This window comes from Rhea americana, unplaced genomic scaffold (assembly GCF_003343005.1).
Source record: "Rhea americana isolate MKP2758 unplaced genomic scaffold, rheAme1 scaffold_389, whole genome shotgun sequence".
Taxonomy (NCBI): Eukaryota; Metazoa; Chordata; class Aves; order Rheiformes; family Rheidae; genus Rhea; species Rhea americana.
The window spans coordinates 28,198-37,382 of NW_028186522.1; positions in this window are offsets into that span (position 1 = coordinate 28,198).

Sequence of the window (9,185 nt, forward strand, 5' to 3'; positions counted from 1 at the left end):
TGCTGCCTCGAGTGCTTTTTAAATATATCCTCTCGGATACTGAAAACTCTTCTACAAAGCAAGGACCCATTTATTTGCACGATGACAAGCCTTTCTGCATTTTGTTGTTCCACTGTCTGCCAGCGTAATCATTATTTCACCGCACACCTTCCCCTCCAACCCTTTGTTCCGGCTCCGAGCGATGCGCAGTGATATATGCTTTTAAGGTGGAATGGAGCAGGGCTGACGACAAGCTCTCTGTCAGAGATGAAGTTAAATGTTCCAGATGCTTTGGTGACATAAATTATGGATCATTCCTAAGCAGTTTTAACTAAGGTGCATGCACAGCACATTTATGCAGGGTGTTGTCTTCATTCCAGGTAAGAGCAAGGGCTGATCAGTGCTCAGATACCCTCAGCTCAGTGCTTGGTTTATAGAATAAAACAGGCAAGTTTCCTTATCGCTCCCTGCACACAGGTTGCACCTTGGTTGCAATTTTGACAAGAGGAGATCGAAGCTGAATAATCTGAATCCCTTGAAAAGCTTGAGGAATCACTGGATCAGGATGAGGACATGGGGAAATTCGAACCAGAGAGCTCATCCAAGMAGCAGCATGACAGGACAGTCCGAGCTGAAGCCAGGACACAGTCTGTAGGCCCTGGATGCACGTTCTCCCAGTTGAAGGCTCCCTCCTCTTCCTCAGATCCAGGCCAGCCCACAGCGYGCTGACAGTGCACATGGGTGGCTGCATTTCCACCAGGCCAACGCCACCAGCTTTGATGGAGGAGCCGTGTGAGGAGAGGACACGTCTTGCCCTCCACGCTTTCCTACCGAGCTCTCGCATCCCCCTCCTGGGCATTTCCCTAACGCCCGTTAGCCCAGCCGAGGCGCTGCAGCGGGTGCTGCAGAGATGCCGCAGAGGCAGCTCAGACAAAATAGAAAATGCAAACCCTGCTTTCCTGCTCGAGCTGGAGGAAGCTGATAAATGCCACGGTTGAGAGCTGGAGTGGAGACTTGGAGGAATCAGTAACAACAAATGAGCCAAGAGGGATGAAAGTGAGAGGCAGGAGCTGCCCTCGGCAGCCCGAGCTGTTGTCTGGGCAGCAGTCCTGTGGAGCCACGCACCCCCCCTTGCATCCTAAATGTCTGAATTTTGACTACAGCCTCCGAGGCTTTGGGAAGAAAAGTTGCGTTTGTGGTCTCTTCTGCGCAGCAGAGCTCCTGGGAGGCCCTCAGGGCGGTGGGCCCACCTGACGGCTCGGCAGGGCGGCCACAAACCCGGGGCAGCTCCTGCGAGCTGGGACCCTCCAGCGGGGATGCAGGGTCCTGCGGGAGGCTGAATCCGGCCCGAAGCAGCAGGCTGGCTCCACCAGGCTCTTCACCTACCCAGCCCGCGGTGCCCGCCCTGCACGAGAACGCAAAGTGGGTTTCTCCTCTTACCAACTGCTCTGCTCTTCCCATCCACCTCCCAGCCCCACGTCCTTGCTGAGCTTTCCCATCTCGGCTGCAGGGAAGCAGGGGCAGTATTTCTAGCTAATTTAATTAGGTTTCCCTCTGCTTTATGTCCCATGACATAAAGACATAATGAAATTTTAAAATGCAGTAATTTTACACCAAAAGATTATTAATACTCCAACACAGTTGCTAGCAAGAGAACGTAAAACGACCGGGCGAGAGCTGCCCTGTATTTGGGTGGATTTCTGAGATTTCCGCGTTCCTGCCGGAGCTGTTACTGTTGCTATCACGGGGATGCTTCCTGCCCCGCAGCGCGGGTTCGGCTCCCCGCCACGCTGCCCTGCCTGCGCCTGGGAGGGGACGCGCGGTCGAGGTCTCCAGGCTCGCGGGACCGGCGGAAGGGGTGATGAGAGCCTGGAGGAGGGAAGACGGGAGCGAAAGGTCCCGGGGCAAGGCAGCCTCGCAACCGGCCCGCACGGAGCGCAACGCGCGGGAGCACCGAACTGCCCACGGCACGAAAGCAAAAGCCACGAGCTTTGGTAATTAAGTGGCTTCCAGCAAAGCTCCTTCTCCCGGACCGTCCCCATCTCAGCRCCGGGAAGCGCGGGCGCCGGGAGCACGCGGGGACGGAGGGCAGGGCTCGGCCAAGCCCCGCGCCCCGACGGTGCGGCGTGGGGCCCCGCGCGCGAAGCCGCGCCGGGCTCACGGAAGCTCCGGGCAGCGACCGCAGGCGCTGCCGGACCCCGCTCATGATTTTAGCGATCGCCGGTTACCCACAGCATCGGCAAAAGCACGGCAGCATCCGACCTGCCGGGCTTCTCCTGCCTCCACCAACTTGAACACTTGAAGGGAYTTTGGCTTATTGCAACAACACTTCTGAACTTCTTGATGCTCAGCAGACAGGCAACAAATTACCCGACCGAGCTCTTCTCCCGCCACCGCCGCGGCCTCTTATCTTCCCCTGAAACGTCTGGTTCAGACTGACAGCTCCCATCTGAGGCTCACAAAACAGAGCCGACAGCCAAAGTTCAGCAGGGAGAGAAGCTCACCAGCTCGTTCTTACCCACAGATTTTTTTAATCTACAGCTCCCTCAGAAATCACCCAACCATGCTCACACAATAAAAAAGAGAAGAAAACTTAATAAGATTTCAAATTGCCTTCTCCTGAATTCAAATTGCTTCATATATTATGTTCATGATAACTACTGTTTTCCTCCAGCCTTTTCTTTATATAAGACAAGTTCTTGCACTACTGAATCCTAGATTTTCATTTAATAAATCCTGCATAGGAAATCCTCATTATTTGTGTCTTCATCAATCTAAACCAGAGACAGAGAATGCCCCTTCCTAAGTACCTGCTGTCCACAGAGTATGAAGCTCACGTATAGTCACTCTGCACGCTGCCATCGAGAAGAACTCAGTAATTGAAAAGACCTTATAAATCAATAGAGCTAAATTGAAAACTCAGACAGAACTCCACATAATTCACCTGCTCGCTTCTTAAGACTTCTCTATACTTTTAGAAAAAACATTGGTAAAACCGAAAAGAAAAACTAGGTGTTCTCCTTTGATATCACTTGTTTTGCAAGGAGATGAGGCCTCACCCCACCATAGCCCTAGAATTAATTTGTTCCAATCCTCTTTAAGCCTCACTAATTATATTTAAGATTTTACTTAAACAGAGATCAATTTGCAGCTCGATTTGCCTTTCCTCTGTTGTTTTGGAGCATTGTTGACTCACATTMAAAATTAACTGTGCTTCAGGAATCCAGCTGCTTTTCTTGTCCTGGGAACACGGTGACGAGGAGGAGAAATAACGCAAGAAGCTGCTTGCTGAAAGCCCAGGAAGCTCCGGGGAGCCGCAGCGTCGCGGTGGTGCCGTCGGCTCGAGAAGGCTGGGCAGGGCAGAGCGGGGCGGGGGGACGATCCGGGCGCGGGGCGCGCTGGCCGGCAGCGGGGAGCGGGCCCCCGGGTGCCGAGCGCTCCCGCGTCTCCGCCGGCCCCGGGAAATCAGCCTGCACAGAGCCCTGGAAGCCACAAGTCGCCTCGCCGCCGCCGCTCCGGAAACAGCCCGCGGCCTGGGGAGAAAGAGCCTGTCCCAGGCTCCCGGCCCCCCGCTGCCCCCGGGGAGCCCGCGGTGCCACTCGTGCCCGGAGCGGAGCGGCTCGGGCGCGCTCGGCGGCGGGGCCCTGACGGCKCCGGAGCGCCGGGGCTCTGCCCTTCCCAGCCCAAAGCACAACGCCGCCTTCACGGCACTTACTGCCGAGTAGATTTTGTGCAAACGATTAATCCCACGCAGAGACCGTCTGAATGTTAGGCGACCCTTTTTTTTTTTTTCTTCTTACCTGTCCTTCAAGCAGAGGGAGAAATTACGACCGTGGGACTGACTGATCGCAAAAAGCTTCTCAAAAAGCTTTTATTGCTYGCAGGGAGCACAAGCCAGAGCAGGCCTTTGAAGCTGCCTTCAAGCAGGAATGACAGCACGATAACTCCCACGGGAAAAGGCAATGCATTTTCCCGGGTTCCCCTTCTTCCGCGAGCGCTTTACAGCTGTCACACGAACCGATGTCTCTCTGGACGTGTCAGGCCCCCACGTGGTGGATCTCACCTTGAAGGGTTTGAAGCTTTCTTGGAAAGTTTTAGGGATTTTCCCCCCCCCCTTTGGTTGCTTGTTTGTTGTTTTTAAAAGAACTATTTTCAGTCTTGCCATGATGGAGACAGCTGTAGACGAGCAGCGCCTCGCCCCCGGGATCAGCGGCTCTGGCTTTCGGCTCAGATAGCGCAGCCCAATACGATCTCCAAACCTCGATTAACTGAGCCCTCTGCCCCCCGTTGCACAGAGAAACTGGAAGCTCGCCCAGCAGAGAGGGGCTGCAGGCCCGGGAGCCGCGCGCGTCCTGCTCGCTCGCCCCGCGCCCGCCGCCGCAGCCCCGCTCGGCGCTTCCCGAGGCCTCAGCTCCCTAACGCTCACGGTTAGCAAATTTGCAGCGAACCCGAGGGACTGCTCGAGAGCAGTTGGTGCAGAACTTCTGCCAAATAATTTGCAGGCCACAAAAAACACCAAGCTAACGGTATTTAGAGGAACAAACAGTTGTACGTAATCAGACCCAATTACGATATTAGTAGATGGGTCAATTAAGYGGGGCGTCCGCTGGCAGAGCCCGGTGCTACCTGCCTTTGGAAAGGAGGGCCGACTGGCAGGAAGATGAAAGTAAAGCGGCGCTCTCTGAGCTCTAGACCAGGTCTGTTTGCAAAACGCTCACCAGCWGGGTAATTCTTAGCATCTTTCCTCAGACCGCACCACTGCTCCCGGCACGCTTCCTCCGGCACTTCGGCAGGGATCTGCATACGGGAACTCAGCAATACAAAGCAAACGCGTGCATTAAGCTCTGGCCCACAGGTGCTAAGAAGTGTCCGCTAAATCAGGACTTCACGCTCTAAGCCGTCACAGGCAAACCTTCAACTTCTCTGCGCTCTCTCTAACACTGTCCCCTTCACGAGCCAGCCCAGTCCCTCCAGCGACAAAACCTCCTGGCACGCGATGGGAAGGGACTACCAGAATTAAAGCTCCTGCAAAGATCCTGGAGCAGCACACAAACATATTCAGAGGAACGATTTATACACAGCAGTAGCGGCTGGCAGAGGCTCGCTGACAGRTGCGGGAAATATGTTTCCCGAGCAGTGGCCGCGCACAGCAGCTTTGCACTGCACACCCTCCGACGCCGACRCGGCCCGGCAGAGGCAGAGCGAGAGCCAAACGCGGGCGTGAAAACGGCAGCTTGAATTCCTGGCAAGAGCATCACTCRCTCTGAGAGATCTAATATTCATGCCCAGCTATTCTCCCAATTGCACTTGTTTTGGAAATTTTCAAAAATAACTATTTAAATGACTCAGTTATCAATTAAATGTGTGATTTTGCCAGGCAAATTAAAACCCATGCTCTTGTTTAATTAATAGACAGCTTTATATTAGACAAATTAGGGACAGTCTTGATGAGCTAATCTGTTAATTAACAGAAGCCTTGAGGCTCTTGTTTTATTAAACTTCGGAAAATCATTTAATCCGAAGTGCTGCGTCTCCTGCAGACCACCCATCTCCCCTGCGCGTCAGGCCTGCCCTTCCCTGGTCGCACGCGGGTCCTCCGCTGCAGCCGGGCCCGGCTGGAGCCCCCCAGCGAAACAGCCTCGGGCCCCCAGCCCCACCAGCCCGCAAGCACGGGCCCGGCTCAGCGCTCTCCTTGCTGCCCGGCGCTGTCCTGGGTCACTGCGGCAAGGACAGGAGAGGCTCACGGAAAGTCTGAAGATTTTCTGGCAAACRCCAGGAAGCATCAGAACATGTTTTCTCGTAGGGCTGGGATCTTTGCGCGTGGGGAGGCTACGCTGGAAAACGTTCGTCCTGCTCAACGGGCTTTCACGGGCGCCAAAACGCGCCAAAACGCACCAAAAGCCGAGGGGACTTGAGCTGCTGACGGATCCCGCTGCTGCGGGAGAGAACCCTGATCRGCCCCTGCCTCGTTTGCAGACGAGTCCCCAGATCCGGGGCAGCTGCAGCCCGCGTGAGACGTGAGGCCGGGACCCTGCTCCCAGGGAGGCGCTTCCGAAGGCCAGCTCCAGGGGTTTCTTCGGGGTCTCCTGGCTTTTCTCCCTCCCAGGCACATTTTGGCAACGCTGTCCACGGGGCAATGCCACCGCAGCTGSCACCCAGCCCTGTGCTCGGGTTGCCAGCCACCTGGATTCACAGCCAGCAGCTCAGCACCAGCGTAATTCTCTGCCTGCTTCCTTCAGGAGGATTTATTTCCGCTGTCGAGGAAGAGCGTGAATCCTCCGCAGCCAAGATGCCAGCTATCCTTGCAGAACAAAGTTTAAGTCTTTCTTCAGGAACGGAAAAAATAAAGGGAAAGAAAATCTTCTGACCTGGCTCAGAGTGAAAATTTCACTTTTTTTTCTTTGTTTTCCCCTAAAGACAAAGCTCCCCGCGTGCAGAGTTAATGAGTTAATTTACTTTAACAAGCAGGTTAGGTTGCAGGAGGTCTGTAACACAAATAGCAGGATGTAAATTAGTAACACTCCCACCCGCGGACAGAAGATCCTCCATTCGTCCGGACAGACGCGGCCACGCTGGGGTCCCCGGAGCGGCAAGAGACGCGCAGGACGGCACAGGGAAGGCMGGATAGCGGCTTCGCTCCCCGGCGCGGCTCAGCTCGTGCCAAGCCGGGGCGAGTCCCTGCCAAGCAGTGCTGGCGTTCCGGATGTCCAAGAAAATACAGCTGGCAACTTTTGGAATCGAGTCCAAATAGCAACATCCAGATTGGTAAAACAGGAGCATCCGGAGCAAATAAATCCCCCAGGAACAGCCACGCGCTCCTCGGGCCCTGCCGAAGACGCTGCGCACGGCGGGAAGACACAACCCGTTGCCAGCCAGGCAGGGCGGGGGCCACCCCGTGCCCTGGGACCCCCAGGCGCCCTGGGGCCCCCCAGGCAGCACCGCCAGAAGGACGAGCCGCGGCTGGACGGGGACCGGTGACTTAGAAAAGGCTGCTCCAAGCTACGCCCTGGCACAGGTGGCTGCACCGCGAGACACGAAGGGGCTCTGAGCACCGGGGCAGGAACCCCGGACAGACGAGCTGGAAGCAAAACCTCATTGACTGCACGACCAGGGACGGCAGCAAGCACCACGGCACAGCACGCCTCGTGATGAATACCTCATTACCGCTGCTCGTTATGTATACGGCACCGTACTGCAAATTGTACTTTACATTAAAAAAAGTAAAGTGATTTATTGAGATTGCACTACGTACCATTTTTGCCCAAACCAGGTTAACCCAGAGCCGGAACGAACAGCTCCCTCATTTATTTTCAGATACTGGTGCCTGCTGCACTAGCCATCACGTTATCAAGTAAATAYGGGAAGCCAGATGACTGCCAGCAGAGAGGCACCGAGAGACTCTGTTATCTTTGTTTTTAATGGACTGCCAGCTCCCGGGATGTATTTGCTTTCAGCCTTTAAAAAGAAACACTAGCTTCACTTTATACAGCAGAAGTTTGCCAAGTTTCCAGCTTTCACAGCAAACTTATTTTGCTGTAGCAGGCCCAGAATGATCAGAGAGCACCTCAAGAGAGGGCACAGCTCTTTCAGATGGYGAAAGCACAGTAAAAAGAATCCACCTTGAATGGCAAATGCCTGCTAGTTTCCATGAATACTTGGCAAAAGAAATGTTTAAGTTCAAGTTGAGCCAACTCCCTTGCCTTTTCCGTAAGGGCATGAGAGTTTGCACTCTGCTATTCAGCCACCCCATGTCTCTGCATGCTGCCCAGGCTGCAGCACTCAGCAAGAACATGAAAGCTGGAGTTCAAATTGGGCAGAAACATGTTTGTGTACGGAGCTATTTTCATCAATCAGAAATTGAGATTGGAATTCATCCTTGGCCCAAGCCCTGCTCGAAGCACAGCCAACCTCCCAGGCAGCTCAGATCTGATCCCCCTTCACCCTCTCTCCTCCAGCTAACCAAAYCCAGCTCCCTCAGCCTCTCCCTGTACATCACACGCTTGCTATGTGCCTGCTTTTTAACTCCCTGTAACTCCCAGGCAATTCCACCAATATGCGGCGGAGCATGTTCCCAGACAGGAGCACTCGCCCAAAAAGTGGGTTTTAAGCCATTACCAATTACTCAGTGCAGGCTGCCAGAYCTGCTCTGCAAGCACAGTGAGAAACACAGCCCCAAGGAGTCGCGATGGCCTTGGTCACTGCATGTCCCTTCTGCTCGTGCGCCAGGGCCACCCCACCAAGCCAGGAGACAGGAAAACACCCAGAAACCTTCGAGCACATACAGAGATCAGCGCTCATCTGCAAGCTAAGCACCACTMTGGAAATGAACCAGTTGGCAGTTTTTCACCCTGAACAATTGAGGTGTCATAGTCTGCAATGACGCACGTGTCGCTTTGGCTTGCTGTATGCTCTATCTACTTTTTTGCTCCATGTTTGTGCCAAGTCAACAGGACTGAACCCAAGTGATGGCCAGAGCTCTCGCAGAGTAGCGAACAGACACAGTATCCCTCAGYGTATCCTCCCTCCTCCTTCCAGGCTGTGCGAAGGAAGCTCTCCTTTGCCAAGGCTGCTGTCCCCGCAGCACCTTGCGGCAGGCCACACGCTCGCCCCAGCAGCTGAGCAGCAGCAAGGTTTGCTGGTTATGCTGCTAACCACTCTCCAGGCCTGAGGACACCCACTCCAACCACAAGCTGTCCAGCGCCGCACTATGTAAAGAGCTTTTGCAGTCAGCACCAGGCGCACATGCTCCCAGGCACCTGCAAGCTGCTTTATTCCTCTTTCCGGAGCTTCAGATGCCGCTGGGGAAGGAAGGACAGGGAGAAACTCAAARCCACCGATGCCTCAGCACATCAGTACTTCTGCTTCCACAAGCAACAGTGCAACATTACGGCACGTGCATCAGGGCCACGAGATGCAGGCAGGTAACGTGGCACGTGGCCCTGGCTGCTTCTGCAGCAGCACAGACCACCAGAGACATAGGATGCCATAGATACCCACCCTGAGCTTTCACCCGTGACGCCCCTTAAAGACCTCAGATCAAGGAACCGCTGGGCTGGGCTCCCCTGAACTCGCTCTCACAGATTCAACTTAAATCGTCAGCAAAGGGGGTAATTAAGGGAGCGCCCGGAAGAGCAGAGGCAGCTCCAGGAGCGCCCGGAACGCAGGCTGCCTCCGAGCAGGGGCTTTCCAAGCCAGCCAGCGGCGGC